General features: G+C 39.7%; 1 pseudogene; it reads left to right on the forward strand.

The window, feature by feature from the left end:
* The window catches only part of LOC138077647 (antigen WC1.1-like), a 54,641-nt pseudogene that overhangs the window by 22,418 nt on the left and 14,551 nt on the right, over positions 1 to 17,672 (forward strand).

Raw genomic sequence — 17,672 nt, forward strand, 5'->3', positions numbered from 1 at the left:
TTGAAAATTCAAGCTGATAAAACTAGTAGGTCACCTTATAACCCTTATGTAAAAGACCTTTTCTCAGAAACATTATAGTTAAACTGTAAAAAATCAATAAAAGTAGCAAAAAAAAATATTGAATAAAGTGGAATAAATAAATGATTATTTAGTGTGCTGTTTAAAATTTGAAACTGCTGGTCAGATGCAGAACCAGCATTTTCACATTACTTAGGGTTGCAGATTGATGACTTTGATATAATTCATCCATGTAGACAGACTGTCTTCACTAGTGACCAATGAAGCATAAATCAGACATAAGTGGTACTTCTTTATACTAGCCAAATCTAGGGGGAAATCCCATTTATTATAGTATGAAAACTATTAAATATGTAGGAAGAAACTTAAAATATCTAAAGGGCTTGCATTGAAAGTCACAGAACATCTAAAAAAATAAAGACATATACCATGTTCATGGATTAGAAAACTTAATCGGCTGTCAATTCTCTTCACTTAATATACAAACTAAATCTCATCCTAATAAAAAGCCAAGCAATATTTTTGTAGAACTTTACAAGCAAATTCTAAACATTTCTTTAAATGTGAAAGAAGTGGAATGGACAAAACAATTTTGAAAAAGAAGGGCCAAAAGAAGTATGCTAACTTCAAGTTTCCTACTACATATCCACAGCATCATGGCTATGGAATAAGAATAGCTAAATAGATCAGCAGAGCACAATAAAGTTCAGTAACAGACCCAAACCCATGTATGTGTTGAAATTCTACAAAAGCATAGAGATATTTCAAAGGGGAAAATACATTCTCTTCAAAAAACGATCTGCTAATTGAATATCTGCATGGCGGGGTTGGGGGGGGGAATGAACTGTGATCCTTATTTCACATCATAAGTGCCATTCCCCCCATCCTCACCCTGAAGAAAAACCCCAGTCCATCAGGGTAGCTCAAATAAATGGTTATTCCCATATAAAATTTAATTATAAAACTGGTAGAAGAAAATGTAAGAAAAATTATTATGATTGTGGAGTAAGCAAACATTTCCTAAGTCAGATAAGACATTAACCATTAAAAACTGAGATGTGATTTTCATTAAAATTAAAACTTTTTGCTTTTTGAAAAAAAATATTAAGAAAATGAAAAGGCATTCAACTGATAGGGAGAAATTAACTGCAATACATATATCTAACAAAGGATTTGTAACAAGAATAAGTGAAAAAATTATAATAGAAAAATAAGAAAAGAACTATCCAGTTTAAGCATGGGCAAAATATTAAGAAAGACACTTTCCCAAAGATGATATACAAATGGCCAATAAGTAAATGAAATGATACCAAATATCATTAGTTAGTAAAAAAATTCAAATTAAAGTATGAGATATAAATTCACAAATTAGACCGGCTACAATTAAGGAGACTGACAATTCCAAGTTTGGAGAAGGTTATTGATCCATTAGAACCTTTATACATTGCTGATTAGCAACTCTATGTCACCCAAAATTTCTGTTACCCAAGAGAGATGAAAAGATGTCCACAAAAAATTTAGGCTGAAAAATCAGACATGTTTATTTGAAAGAGTAAAACAGTATAAGCCACTCTAATTTTCTTTAATGAGAGAAAGGAAAACTTTCTTTGGCATATTCATACAATGTAAGACTTTAACAATAGAAAGAAAAAGCTACTCATAAATCCAACTACACAGAAAATCTCAAAGCATGCTAAGTGAAAGAAACCATCTAAAAGGGATTACATACTGTATGATTTTAATAAATTCTCAGAAAACACAACTAATCTATTTATGATAAAAGACAGATTAGTATTTGCCTGGGTCTGGATTTGTGGGGCTTTTATTGGTTGCAAGAGGCATATAGGAACTTTGTGAATAATGCTATATATTCTGAATTTTAACTGTGGTAATGGTTATGCTGGCACATGCAACTGTCAAAACTTATGAAAACATACTCAGAATATGTGTATTTTTATGCATGAAAATTATATCTCACTACAGAAGGTTTTTGGAGAAGGAAATGGCAACCCACTCCAGTATTCTTGCCTGGGAAATCCCATGGATAGAGGAGACTGATGAGCTACAGGCCTGGAGGCTGCAAAAGGGTCAGACATGACTTAGCTACTAAACAAACAACTGAAGATTTTACTATTTGTCTTTTGTTTTTAGCTTAATTCTACTTTAATAAAAAATATATTTTTAATTATTTTACCCTTTGAAAATTTTTTGGATCTCACTTTTTGTATAACATATGATCAGCCTTGGAAAATGACCTGTAAGTGCTTGGAATAAGGTGTATTCTCTAGTTTTGAGAGGTATGTTCGTTAAATCACCCCACTCAAATGTTCTAAATATTTAGTGACTGGCTTTGCTTGTTTTGCTCTATAGTTACTGAGACTGAAGAAAGGTTTTTCTGGTTACTGTTGCCTGGTAACAAAGTACTTCAAAATCTAGTCACTTATGGCAACCATTTTATTTTGCATAAATATCACCATATATTTTTCCTTCAGCCCCAATTGTATTTCCTCACTTCCTTTCAATCCTCATTGACAGCATTGCTCAAGCCCATCAGGCTTCTGCTAATGACCTCCTCCACCCCTTCTAGCTTCTGCCTGTTACTTTGTTCCAAAAGCAATGTCACATGTTTTAGGTGTCTTCCCAAATTTGGGCCATTATGGATAAAGATGCTATGCATGTGCATATACAAATTTATATTGTTTGTATAGTGGCCTCATTTGTATGTGGCCTCATTCCTTGGTATACATGCATATATAAATTTGCATATACAAATATATGCATATAAAAATGCATATACTTTTTTTCTGAAAACAAACACTTCATTTGTCTTCAGTAAATAGTTAGCAGTATGGTAATTATGTGTTTGGTTACTATTGCTGCATAACCAAATTTCCCACAAAACTTAGCATCTTAAAACCCCTTTTTACTTTTGCTCATGGTTTCCTGGAGTTTGGGAAGGAATTTGGGAAGTGCTCCGATTTGTATTGTCTTGGAGTCTTATCAGGTTGCAGCCCCATATCAGCTGGGGCTGACATCATTTGAGGACACTGGGCTAGGGACCCAGGATGGTTCATGAGGAAAGCCTGGCAGCTGGGAGGTCAGCTGGGTTGAACTGAGCGGCCAGAGACCTGCATATGACAGTCTCCGCAGGACGAGAGTCTCAACAGGGCAAACTTGCCCTAAAGCAAAGGTCCTCAGTGATTTCACACGAGGCTGCAAGGGTTTTCAGACCTTGTGCTGAGAGTCAAGCAACTTTACTTTAACTCCCTTCTATCACTACAGAGTCGGGCATGACTGGGGTGGCTTGGCATGCATGCATGCATTGGAGAAGGAAATGGCAACCCATTCCAGTATTCTTGACTGGAGAATCCCAGGGACAGAGAAGCCTGGTGGGCTGCCGTCTATGGGGTCGCACAGAGTCGGACACGACGGAAGCGAGTTGGCAGCAGCAGCAGCATTACTTACTAGGAATTCACAAAGTTCAGCAGAACTTTACGGGAAGCACAGACCTCACTTCTCAGTGAATGTAACAGCAAAGATTATGTGCTGCCATTCAGTCGCTCAGTTCAGTTCAGTTCAGTCGCTCAGTCGTGTCCGACTCTTTGCGACCCCATGCATCGCAGCACGCCAGGCCTCCCTGTCCATCACCAACTCTCGGACTTCACTCAGATTCATGTCCATTGAGTCAGTGATGCCTTCCAGCCATCTCATCCTCTGTCATCCCCTTCTTCTCCTGCCCCCAATCCCTCCCAGCATCAGACTCTTCCAATGAGTCAACTCTTTGCATGAGGTGGCCAAAGTACTGGAGTTTCAGCTTTAGCATCATTCCTTCCAAAGAAATCCCAGGGCTGATCTCCTTCAGAATGGACTGGTTGGATCTCCTTGCAGTCCAAGGGACTCTCAAGAGTCTTCTCAAACACCACACTTCAAAAGCATCAATTCTTCGGCGCCCAGCCTTCCTCACAGTCCAACTCTCACATCCATACATGACTACTGGAAGTTGTGTCCAATTCTTTTCGATTTCCTGGAGTGCAGCACGCCAGGCTTCCCTATCCTTCACTATCTCCCGAAGTTTGCTTCAACTCATGTCCCTCTGATCATTGCTATTTCTGCAGGAAACCAGACCCAGGTGCTGCCTCAGTGCAGCGACTCCCTCCCTGAACCAACAGGCTCTGCAGCCTCAGGGGAGAGCGCGCCCTACTGCTCAGGTGAGGGTCCTACTAGACAGAAGGCTCTTAACCGCTGCCCCCACCCCGCCTACCCGCCCGGGTCACCGCCTGGGTCACCGCCGCCGCATTGTCCGATTTCTCTCTCCTCAGACAGCAGACGGCTCCGCCTGGTGGACGGGGGCGGTCCCTGCGCCGGGAGAGTGGAGATTCTTGACCAGGACTCCTGGGGCACCATCTGTGATGACGGCTGGGACTTGGACGATGCCCGCGTGGTGTGCAGGCAGCTGGGCTGTGGAGAAGCCCTCAATGCCACGGGGTCTGCTCACTTCGGGGCAGGATCAGGGCCCATCTGGCTGGATGACCTGAACTGCACAGGAAAAGAGTCCCACGTGTGGAAGTGCCCTTCCCGGGGCTGGGGGCTGCACGACTGCAGACACAAGCAGGACGCGGGGGTCATCTGCTCAGGTCTGCGCTGCACACTGTCCACAGGCTGGGGGAAGGGTGGGGCCCTGGAGGACACGGGTCTGAGCCCTGAGGGAGAGATGCTGAAAGGACCAGAGAAGAAGTCTTCCTCCCATGGAGCCTGTGTTTCCAGCAGACGTGAAGACGAGGTGCTTTCACTTCCTCCTGCAGCAGCTAAGATTCTGGTCCTTTCTTCTCAGCAGTGTTTCCCGGCAGAGCCGTTTCTCACGGTTTCCACATGAAAGCAGGGCTCTCTCTTCAGTTTCTTGTGGTATACAGTCTGGAGAGCCTGTTGACGTTGTAATGAAACACAGATTTACTCTGTTCAGTTCTGTACCCTAGGAGTCTGACAAGGGTCTCTGTAGACCAACAATCCAGTGTCCACAGGGCTGCGTTCTTCCTGGAGGCCCTGGGGAGGACTCTTTTCCCAGCCTTCTCTGGTCCCTATGTGGCCTCATTCCTTGGCTTGGAGCCCATCTTCTTCTTGGGCCAACATTCCCTTCCCTGACCATTCTTCAGGGTCTCGTATTCCTCTAACCACACTCAGGAAGAGTATTCCATTTTAGGGATAATTAGATTGGGTTTATATGATTTATTCACAATCTTGCAGGTTAGTCTCACCATCCCAAGCTCCCAAGTTTCTTGTCTTAATAATGTCTGTAAAATACCTTTTGAAATATAAGGCAACATTCACCGGATTGAAAGACTGGAACATAGGCATTTGTGGGTTCACCATTCTGCCTGTTTCTCCACTACCCACATCCCTTTCACATGCTCTCTTACAGGTTTTTTCAGGAAACAAGGCTCAGGGCCCTTCCCTGCAGGTGCCTATGTTGGCCTTTCTCTCTGTTCATATTCACTACATCATTGTGGTAGAAATAGAAAGACAGACATTAATGGACAAAGCCAAGTAAAAGGGAGACAGATTTCAGTCTTGTCACCTAGTGGGTATCTCCTCAGCTGAGTCAGGATGAGTGTTCACGATTTCTGGGAAAGAGGAAAACCCGGAGCACTGAGTGGAGTGCTCACTGTGTCCTGTTTCCTCCCTTTCAATCTCAGAGTTCCTGGCCCTCAGGATGGTGAGTGAGGACCAGCAGTGTGCTGGGTGGCTGGAAGTTTTCTACAACGGGACCTGGGGCAGTGTCTGCCGCAACCCCATGGAATATATCACCGTGTCCCTGATCTGCAGACAGCTTGGCTGTGGGGACAGTGGAAGTCTCAACCCTTCTGTTGCTCTTAGAGAAGGTTCTAGACCCCAGTGGGTGGATGGAATCCAGTGTCGGAAAACTGACACCTCTCTCTGGCAGTGTCCTTCTGACCCTTGGAATTACAACTCATGCTCTCCCAAGGAGGAAGCCTATATCTCGTGTGAAGGTGACTTACTGTCTGTTTCTGTGTGTCTGTCCCAACCCTGTAGGATGTCAGTAGTGAGATTTTATATTTTAAAATGTCTAAGTGATGAGTTTAAGTTGGATACACAAAATGACGTTAGGATGGAGCTAATTTAATCCATGTTTCAACCCTGTGATTTAGAGTTTAATTTGGATATATCACATAACATTATATTAGTTTCAGGTGTAAAATGTAATCCTTATATATTTCTGTATATTAGTAAATGATCACCACAATAAGTCTAGTAATATCCATCACCATATATCATTACAATTTTTTGATTATGAGGAACATTTTTCTTACCAACGTTCAAGGATACAATACAGAATTCATTGTAGTCACCATGCTGTACATTACATCTTCATGGAATTCACTTTAGAACTGCAAGTTTGTACCTTTTGACTACCTCCACTTGTTTTGCCCACATCAATCCACCTCTGGCAACCAAGAAACTGTTCTCTGCATCTCTGAACCCCTCCCCTTTTTTTGTATTTGATTTAAGATTCCACATATAAATTAGATCACATGGTATTTATTTCACTTAGCATAATGCCCTCAAGGTTCATCCATGTTGCTACACATGGCAGGATTTTCTTCTTTTTGTTGGCTGTAGATGTCACATTTTCCTTACCCATTTATCCATCAGTGAAAACTTACGTTTGGCTATTGTAAATAATGCTGCAATGAACATTTGGTTGCACATAGTTTTTTCAAGTTGGTATTTTGTTTCTTTCAGATAAATACCCAGAAGTGAAATTGATGAACCATATGACAGTTTTATTTTTAATTTTTGGAGAACCTCAATACTGTTCTCCATAGGGGCTGCATCAACTTACATTCCCCCCTCCCCGCCCCCACCCAACTGTGCACAAGGTTTGCCTTCTCTCTGCATTTTCACCAGCTCCTGTTATTTCTTGTCTTTTGGATAAAAATCATTCTAACAGATGTGAGATATTACCCCGTTATAGTTTGATTTGCATTTTTCTGATGACATAACATTATGCGCCTTTTCATTTACCTGTTGGCCTGCTTTATGTCTTCTTTGAAAAAAAAAAAGTCTATTCATGTCCTCTGCCCATTTTTTAATCAGATTGTTTGTCGGTTTGCTTTTGCTATTGAGATGTATGAATTCTTTAAGTATTTTGAATATTAACCCTTGTCAGAAATGTAATTTGCAAATATTTTCTCCAACTCCATAAATTATCTTTTCATTTTGTTGACCTTTCCCCTTTGTTGTGCAGAAGATTTTTAGTTTTCTGTAGTTTCAAAGCTTATTTTTGCTCTTGTTGCTTTTGCTTTTGGCATCAAACTCAAAATATCCTCATGATGACTGATGTCAGGACCTTTTCATCCTAATTTTTCTTCTAGGATTTTTTTTTTTTATAATTTTAAAAATTTATTTATTTTTGGCTGTGCTGGGTCTTTGTTGCTGCATGGGCTTTTCTCTAGTTGCAATGAGCAGGGGCTACTCTTCATTGCATTGCACAGGCTTCTTATTGAAGTGGCTTCTTTTGTTGAGGAGAACAGGCTAGAGGGCACCGAGCTTCAGTAGTTGTGGCACGTGGGCTCAGTAGTTGCCGTTCCCGGGCTGTAAAGCACAGGCTCGACAGTTGTGGCCAATGGGCTGAGTTGCCCTGTGGCATGTGGGGTCTTCCTGGATCAAGGAGCACACTTGGGTCTTCTGCATTGGTGGGTGGATTCTTTACCACAGCCACAAGGGAAGCCCCTCTTCTAGGATTTTTATGGCTTCAGGAGTTATGATCAAGTCTTTAATCCATTTTGAGTTAATTTTTGTGAATGGTGTAAGAGTTTTCCAGTTTCATTCTTTTGTGTGTAACTGTCCAGCTTTCCCAACACCATTTTTGAAGAGACAGGCCTTTTACGATGGTATAATCTCTACTTTTTTGTCATAAATTGATTGACCATATATATTTGGGGTTACTTCTGGGATCTCTATTCTGTTCCAGTGATTTCTGTGTCCATTTTTATAGCAATACCATACTGTTTGATTATTACAGCTTTGTAATACAGTTTGAAATCAGGAAGCATGACACTTCTATTACTCTTTCTCAAGATTTATTTGGCTATGCAGGGTCTTTTGTGGTTCCACACAAATTTTAGAATTGTTTGTTCCATATTTCTGAAAATTTCATTGAAATTTGGATAAGGATGGCAGTGGATCTGTAGGTTGCTTAGGTTGCTTTGTGTAGTATGAGCATTTTAACAATATCAGGTCTTCCAATCCATGAGCACAGAATATCTTTCAATTTATTTGTGCCTTCTTTAATATCTTTCACAGTGTCTTAAAGTTTTCGATAGTGTCTCAGTTTTGACTCTTCCTTTCAGATTTGGATGTTCTTATTTTCTTTTGCTTGCTTGATGATTCTGACTAGAACTACCAAAACTATGTTGAATAAAAGTGATGAGAGTAGGCATTTTTGCCTTGTGTTTGATCTCAGAAGAAAAGCTTTCAGGTTTTTACAGTTGAGTAGGATGCTTGCTGAGGGTTTGTCATATGATATTTATTGTGTTGAGGTATAATCCTTTTATACCTACTTTGTAAAGATCTTTAGTATCATAAACGGCTGCTGAATTTTGTCAAATATTTGTTCTGCATCTATTGAAAGGATATGATTTTTTTGCCTTTATCTTATTTGGTGTATCACATCAGTTAATTTGTGAATATTGAGCCATCCTTGCATCCTTGGAACAAATCTCTGTTGATCTTGGTGTTGTTATTGTTGTTTAGTCGCTAAGTTGTGTCTGATACTTTGTGATCCAATGGACTATAGCTTGCTAGGCTCCTCTGTCTTAGATTTCTCAGGCAACAATACTGGAGTGGGTTGTCCAGTATTCTATTCATGTATTGTTGAATTTGGTTTTCTAATATTTTGTTGAGGATTTTTGCATCTATATTTATTTGGGATATTAGCCAGTATTTTCTTTTCTTGTGGTGTTCTTGTCTGGTTTTGGTATCAGGATAATCTTGGCCTCATAAAATGGCTCTGGAAGTGTTCCTTTCATCCTTTTTGGAAGAGTTTGAGAAGGCTCCACCACTTCATACCGTTACACTAGAAACTGGAATTTCAAAAAAAAAAAAAAAAGTTGGTGGGGTGACAAATAGTCAAACCATAGCACCTTACTTCCTTCAACATTTCTCTCTCTCTTATTCCCCACCTTCCACACACACCCCATTCAGGAATACCTTGAATGATATATTGGGCATTGCCTGAAATCTACAAATGAGAGAATGAGATAGATTAAACTAAATGAGATAGATATTTCAAAAGTAGAGATTTGTCCCTTTCCTTGCCTCTGTTTCTTCATCTCTTTGTCTTTTCAGTCAAAGGCCAAAGTAGTATTAAACTATTGGACTTTTATATATGATATTTTTTTGACAATAAAGCACCATAACATGGGTTGTGATGAAGTCTCTGACCCTGAAAGTGAGCAATCACCCCACAGAGGCCGTGCCATCATTTTTTCAGAGGTTCTCTGCATGAAGTGGGTAGAAAGTTTGGTAGGATGATGTGAAGAGAATATACAAGTTCTCATATTTTATGACAAGAACCATTTACACTTCCATTGTCTTGTGTTTTTTGAACTTATGTGTATTTCTTTCACTTACAATTCTTTTGTGTCTTTTTTTGGTTATTTTTGCTTCCTCTAAATACAAATCTTTCTTAGAAAATTTATTTGAGTCTACTGCAGACATTTCTGCCTTACTAGGTAGCTATTTTTTTTTCTGACTTTTTTTCTATATATTCCCTTTTTTTGAGATTTTTCTCTCTACAGCAACTTTTGCTTGACCAATGCCATACTGAATAACACATAACTGCAGCTTAGAATTCATTTAATAATTGTCCATTAAAAATTGCATAAGTGGAGCTTCCCAGGTGGTCCAGTGGTTAAAAATGCACCTGTCAATGCAGAGGACATGAGTCTGATCTCCTGTCCAGGAAGTAGTTAAGAACCTGCCTGCCAGTGCAAAAGATATAAGAGATGCAGGTTTGATCCCTGGGTCTGGAAGATCCTCTGGAGGAGGGCATGGGAACTCACTCCAGTATTCATGCCTTGAGAATCCCATGAACAGGTGAGCCTGGCAGGCTACAGTCCATTGAGTCACACAGGGTTGGACACGACTGAAGAAACAGCACACACCTGCACACACCCCAGGAAGATTCCATATGCCATGGAAAAACTAAGCCTGTGTACCACAACTAGAGAAAGCCCACGTGCAGCACCAAGACCCAGTACAGCCAAAAATAAATTTAAGAAAAACTTTTTAAAAATTGCATGAGTGGAAATTTGAATATAAATTAATTCTGTGCTTATGCACTAATTATTTTTTTAATATGCACCATTTATTATCAGAAAACATTACCATTAATTTATATTTGCTTTATTATTTTGCTGATTACCATGAATTTAAAGAAATTCTATTTCACTGAATTTTATTCATCTACTTATTCATTCAATAAATATTTATCAAGCCCCATCGTGGTATTTAGAAAAGCTTCTCCATGCATTCTTGTTGAATGGTGAATGTGCAATCACCATCCTAATGGCAGAAACATGGGGTAAATAAGATTTGCAAGGTCCTTCCCTGGAACTGTCATTCAGGGGTATATATGTGTGTGTATTTGTTGTGGAATATGGACATGATAAACAAGTAAATACTTAAAGGTATTCCAGATATCTTTAAGATATCTTCCATCATCATTTATATTTTTTCTCCAGAATGTTTAAAATTTCATTTATTTATAGAAACTCTCTACAAATTAACACCATTTACTCCTTTTATTAAATACTACTGAAAGTATTTACCCCATTTTTTGCATATGTCTTTAGGGTTGTGTATGTGCTGTGGTTATATGATCAAATATACCATGTTTTACTTTTATGAATTCTGCCTTTAATGCAGTGTTTCAGATGCCATTCTTCATCTCAAAATAGCTTTTAATCATTTTATTTTCTTCAAATTATTTTATAATTTAAGTAAAGAATATCTATAATCTTACTGAATCTGAATTTATTTTACTGTGTGTGATGTTTTAATATCATCAGCAGATACAAATTACATTTTAAATACCTGATAATTTAGTTCCTCACCAAATACATACACATTATTTCATGATTTCATGGATATGACACCAAAAGAACAGGCAAAAATAGACAATTTGCAAAATATATAAGGAAATCCTACAACTCAAGAGCAAAGCAACAACAAGAAAAAACCCATAATAACCCAATTGAAAAATTAGTCAGAGGCTTGAATGGACATTTCTCCAAAGAAGATATAGAAATAGCCAACAGGTATAGGAAAATATGCTCAACATTATTAGTCATCAGGGAAATGTAAATCAAAGCCATAAGAGATATCATCTCCCACCTCTCAAAATGGCTATGATTTAAAAAAAAAAAAAGAAGTGTTGGCAAGGTTGTGGAGAAATTGAAAATCTGAGTATTTATCCACATTAGATATGTAAATTTAATCTCAATAAAACTATGACCAAAAAATTTGCATGATTTATAGTGACATTTCTTCGTTCTTGGTATTGTTAACTTCATTTTCTCTTTGTTCTTGTTTAGTTTTGCTCAGTGGTTAGTGGTTCTCAAGGAGCCGGGTGTGAAAGGTTTTCCTCTGTTTTCTCTCTCATGCTTGCCTTGGGCTTCCCTGGCGGCTCAGCAGTAAAGAATCCGCTTGCAATGCAGGAGACCACCTGCAAAGCAGGAGACACAGGTTCAGTCTCTGGGTTAAGAAGATCCCGTGGAGAAGGAAACGGCAACCCTCTCCAATATTCTTGCCTAAAATCCCATGGACAGAGGAGCCCGGTGGGCCACAGTCCATGGAGTCGCAAGAGTAGGACTTGACTTAGGAACTAAACCACCATCACTACCACCAGCCTCACCTTCTTTTTAAAATTAATTTTTGTTCTTTTCTTTGTTAATCCCAACTTCTGTATCCTTTAGGCTTTATTTTTTCTTCTCCTAGTTTCTGAAATAGAAGCTTACATGTTTTTTTTTTTTTCATTTTTAGCCTTTCTTCTTTTCTAAATCTAAGGTATAAATTTCCCTTAAGCACTACTTTAGTTGCATTAGAAGAATTTAGTTATATCATATCTTTGCTCTCACTATTTCACAATATTTTCTAATGTTTAAATTTATTACCAGACCCAGGTACTGTTTCAGAAGGGTGTTGCTTAATTTCTCCAAATAAGGATGGCTAACCGTATTTTCTTATTAATTCTTAATTTAATTACACTGTGGTCAGAGTAAATACTCTGTATAAATTCAATTATCTGAAAGTTTTTGTCCTACCATATGGTCATTTTTGATAAATGTTCCTAGTGCATTTACAATAATGTGAGTTCTTTCATTATTGGGTGCATTGCTTTTTATATGTTATTTAGCTAAATGTGTGGATTGTGGTGTTTTACGGCTACTATAGTCTTCCTTCTATTTTGTATGCCTGGTCTGCATGGTTATTGAAAGTGATTTGTTAAAGTTCCCCCAGGTTGATTGTTATTTTGTCTTTCTTCTTCTCATTCTGTCAAGTATTATTCTGTATTTCAAAGCTATGTTTCGATATCTTCCCTGGATTCTGATATTTGTAATATCTTTATTAAGGGCATACCACTATATAATCATGATATTATCCTCTTTAAGTAAATTAGCACATCCTCCCTTAAAGTCTCCTTTCTGTGACCTTGCTATAGCTACTGCAGCTTTCTTATAGTTAGTATTCACATGTGTGCAGCTTGCTAAGTTGTTTCAGTCATGTCCAACTCTTTGCTAAGGACTGTAGCCAGCCAGGCTCCTCTGTCCATGGGATTCTCCAGGCAAGAATACTGGAGTGGGTTGCCATGCTCTCCTCCAGGAGATCTTCCTGACCTAGGGATTGAACCCACGTCTCTTATGTCTCCTACGTTGGCAGGGAGGTTCTTTACCACTAGCACCACCTGGGAAGCCTAGCATTCACATAATGTACACATTTTTCCCCTTCATTTTACGTTTGACCTTTCTTTGCTCTCATATACAATGTGAATATCTTGCAGGTAGCATTTACATGAATTTTGTTGGTTTATCAGTTAGTAGAGGGGCTTTAATTTGAAGTATCTAATCCATTGTAATTAGATTGCAAATCCAATTACTGATATTGTTGGGTTAGTATCTAACATTTCCTTTTAATTGTCCCATGTGCTTCATGTTTCTTTTTCTCTCCTTTTTTCTTTCTTTGGTATTAAACAAATTTATTCCAGATTTTCCTTTGATTTTCTGCAGCTTTACTAGATGTGGAGGTTTTCATAGACTTCCATCCATTTAAAAAATTCTTAATTATTATATCTTGGTTTTTTTCTCTTTATTTATTTATTTTTACTTTAAATATTGCATTGGTTTTGCCATACATCAACATGATCAAATATTACTTCTGCTGCACTGTCTCTGTTTCTCTTCTCCTCCTATTCCCCCTCTTTTTCCTTCTCCTCCTTCTCTTTTTCCTCCTCCTCTTCTCTCAACTCTAGGACTCCTTTAAGACACTAATTCTCTGTTCAGTTCAGTTCAGTTCAGTCGCTCAGTCATGTCCGACTCTTTGTGATCCCATGAATCGCAGCACACCAGGCCTCCCTGTCCATCACCAACTCCCGGAGTTCACTCAGACTCACGTCCATTGAGTCAGTGATGCCATCTAGCCATCTCATCCTCTCTCGTCCCCTTCTCCTCCTGCCCCCAATCCCTCCCAGCATCAGACTCTTTTCCAATGAGTCAACTCTTTGCATGAGGTGGCCAAAGTACTGGAGTTTCAGCTTTAGCATCATTCCTGCCAAAGAACACGCAGGGCTGATCTCCTTCAGAATGGACTGGTTGGATCTCCTTGGAGTCCAAGGGACTCTCAAGAGTCTTCTCCAACACCACACTTCAAAAGCATCAATTCTTTGGTGCTCAGCCTTCTTCACAGTCCAACTCTCACATCCATATATTCTGTGTTCAGTTCTGTCTAAAATTCTTTTAAACCTATTCATTCAGTTCTTAATTCTAAATATTTTATTTTCAGTTGGCAACTGTTCCTTTGATTTTTTTAAATTTTATTTTTACTTTATTTTACTTTACAATACTTTGATTTTTTATAGTTACAATTATTTGTTAACATTTTTCATTTTTTACCTATTGTATCTTTCCTTTCCCCTTTTCCCCTAAACACATTGTTCATAGTTAAAATCCTTCTCTGCTAACTCCAGCATATCTAGCATATGTGTTTCTGCCTTCTGTTACCTTCCTTTCTTCAAGTTTTAAATTTGTCATGTCATCCATCTCTTTACATCCCATGCAATTTTTAACTGAATGAGAGAAATGATGCATAAGAAAATAAGATGTCCCAGATAAATTGTCTAACACCTGAAAGGATTCATATTCTGTTTTTTTTTAAGCAAGTGGAAGAAAGGGGTTCAGACCACTCAGATGTCTAAATACTAGCTAGAGTTGAGCTGTCACAAGTCTGGGTGGCAGTATTTGTACCACTCAGTCTACCTCTGATTTCTCTGCCCCTGTGTTATGGGCTTTCAGAGTTTATAATTGAAAACCTGAATGTTTTGGTAGCTCAGCAGTCAGGAGGATGAGGGAATATCCACTCTGTTTTCAAGGTGTTTGACACAGTTCTTTGGCCTCCTGCCATTGACAGCGTGTTTACTGGGCAGTTATTTGAGGAGAAAATCTGCTATATGAGAGAGGCTCTCAAGTCTCCAATTTTGTCACTGTAGCACCAGGTAACCCCCAAATCATACAGGCTTCTCTGTCCCATTTTGATCCATTAACCCAGGCAACAAACTGGGAAATTCCCATAGAGAAAGAGAAGCTTCAGATCCTTGGCTAACAATGAAATGATCTCCACTCTTTAGAATTTTAGCATGTTTAGTTGATATTGTGTCCACAAATGTCTAATACCTTCATTTTTTATCTAACATTTTATAGCATTTAAAGTTATATCCAGCAGAGCATTGGCCTGCTGTGAACCCCTCCATTGGAACCCCTCTTCGTGGAAATACAAAATTCTAGATTTTATTCGCCACCTCAGCATTCACCTAAAGTGCAACACTGAGTAGACATCATTTAACCTTTCTTTACATGGCTTTTTATGTATTAAAGAAGAACAACACAGTGAGCCTGTCAATATCCTTTGTTCAAGTGCTTTCAGAGCAAGAATTTAACCTATTTTTCTGCTCTATGGTAAAGTTAGAAATGCATAATATTTTCCCCCTGGAGAACAAATAGCCCCCAACTTTGAATAATAGCGATTCCTGACACAAAGTGCAAGAAAAGATAATATTTACTTGAGAGAAGAAGCAGCATTCCAAGATTCCCAGTGGAATCTGGTCAATGTCAATCAATATCACCTGACAAACTTCTTATGCAAGGTTGCCCAATCCACTCAAAGAGATCCCATTTTCTTAAAAGAAAGTATCCAGATCTGGAGTCTGAAGATTAGAACCATCAGTGAAATATTCCGGGGCAAACCAAGACATCTCAAGGTCCATTTGTTTTTCAATTCTGCATGATTGTACCAAGGAGAATGAGTCTAACGATAGAGGATTCATGGCTGCTACCTGAGGCTTCTGATGAGGCCAGTTCCTGACTCCATTTCCTTTCATTCAATCCCTTTAACTCTCAGGTCAAGGGCACCAACATGTGTGTGGCTTATGAGGAATCCATCCAGCAGCCAGCCCATTCCTGTGACTCTGAACTCATTCAACTGCTCCGGGTAGACAGACTAACATTTCCTGTAAATCTTTCTCAGATGCTGTGCAGAACTCTACAAATCAAAGGTTAACACTCCTGTCTCACCCTACTCAGTAGCGTAATATTTCCCGTTTTTGCCCATTTTCAATGTTATTATTCTCCTGTCACTGCTGTAAGAAACCAGACTCGGGGGCTGCCCCAGTGCAATGACTCCCTGTCAGAACCAGGGGGCTCTGACGACTCAGAGGAGAGCGCCCCCTACTGCTCAGGTGAAGGTCCTACAGGACAGAAGACCCTTATTCCCACTGTCAATGCCCCATTGTCCCATTTCTCTCTCCTCAGACAGCAGACAGCTCCGCCTGGTGGATGGAGGAGGTCCCTGCGCCGGGAGAGTGGAGATCCTTGACCAGGGCTCCTGGGGCACCATCTGTGATAACGGCTGGGACTTGGATGATGCCCGCGTGGTGTGCAGGCAGATGGGCTGTGGAGACGCCCTCAATACCACGGGGTCTGCTCACTTTGGGTCAGGATCAGGGCCCATCTGGCTGGACACACTGGACTGCAGAGGAAAGGAATCCCACGTGTGGAAGTGCCCTTCCCGGGGCTGGGGAGCCCACAACTGCAGTCATGACAACGATGCCGGAGTCATCTGCTCAGGTATGGTCAGTGTATTGCCCTGTGATGGCAGAATGAAAAGTTCTATGGAAGCTGGTGTCTTATCACTAGGGCAATAGGATATAGATTGGCTAGAGAGGACTGAGACAGGCCCATCCTCCCTGAATGCACAAAGTTTCTGCGGGTGATGTGCTTCATTTATTTTCCTGCTGTAAGTCTCTGCTGTTTCTTCTCCAGTGATCTTACCTGACATAGTAGATTAAACTACTCCAATGAAAACTGATCTTCGTAATGAAGATGGAGATCAATCACATGAGACATTTTCAAATCACCACATAAATCCCTTCGCACAATTAGCCTATGGGAAAGGAGGGTTGGAATGAGGACACATCGTCGTGGATGGCATTGTTTCTCTATATACAGTGTGAGGCATTATTTTACACTAGGTTAGTAGGAGTGGAGGCACAGAGGATGTCACGAAACAAATCAGACAGGAATTGATGGATTTGTGCCAAATTGCAAGCCTCTTTGGAAATTTCCCTGGTGGCTCAGAAGTTAAAGTGTCTGCCTCCAATGAGGGAGACCCGGGTTCGATCCCTGGGTCTGGAAGATCCCCTGGAGAAGGAAATGACAACCCACTCCAGTATTCTTGCCTGGAGAATCCCATGGACTGAGGAGCCTGGTGGGCTGCAGTCCACGGGGTCACAAAGAGTCAGACACGACTGAGTGACTTTACTTACTTACTTACTTGGAAATTTTAGATGTAAATGTTCATAGGCCTTTGCAGGTAACACCAGAGAACTTTGGATGAAGTGCTCTGAGTCATAGGTTCTCCTTCCATTGTTACTATAAGAGATTCTCTGCCCATTTTTGTTTTCTTTTAAGACATCTGTACAGGCCAAAACTTTGGAAGAACACTTAGCCATACACTGACAAGTCAAAAGTGGAAGCAATACAATTTCTGTGTTTTATGGTAAGAAATTATATAGTTTATACTTCATGACTTCAATGATTTAAGAGAATTGAATTTTGGGGTTTACTTGATATGAATAGGAGCAAGGGGACAGATGTACTTTTTGAAGAAGGTAGAAGAGAGTTATAGCAGCTGGGAGGGAGAGGGATTGTAATAGGAACTGAAAAAGGCACATGTGGGGTGTTCTGAGCAGCACTGATGGTCCAAGAGTAGTGTAGAGGATGCTATGTGTGCCTAAGGATGCAGGATGTCTGTACAGCAAGAGACCAGAGAAGTATACATTTTTATTATATTTAATATCCTTATCC

The sequence above is a fragment of the Capricornis sumatraensis genome, chromosome 4 (assembly GCF_032405125.1).
Source record: "Capricornis sumatraensis isolate serow.1 chromosome 4, serow.2, whole genome shotgun sequence".
NCBI lineage: Eukaryota > Metazoa > Chordata > Mammalia > Artiodactyla > Bovidae > Capricornis > Capricornis sumatraensis.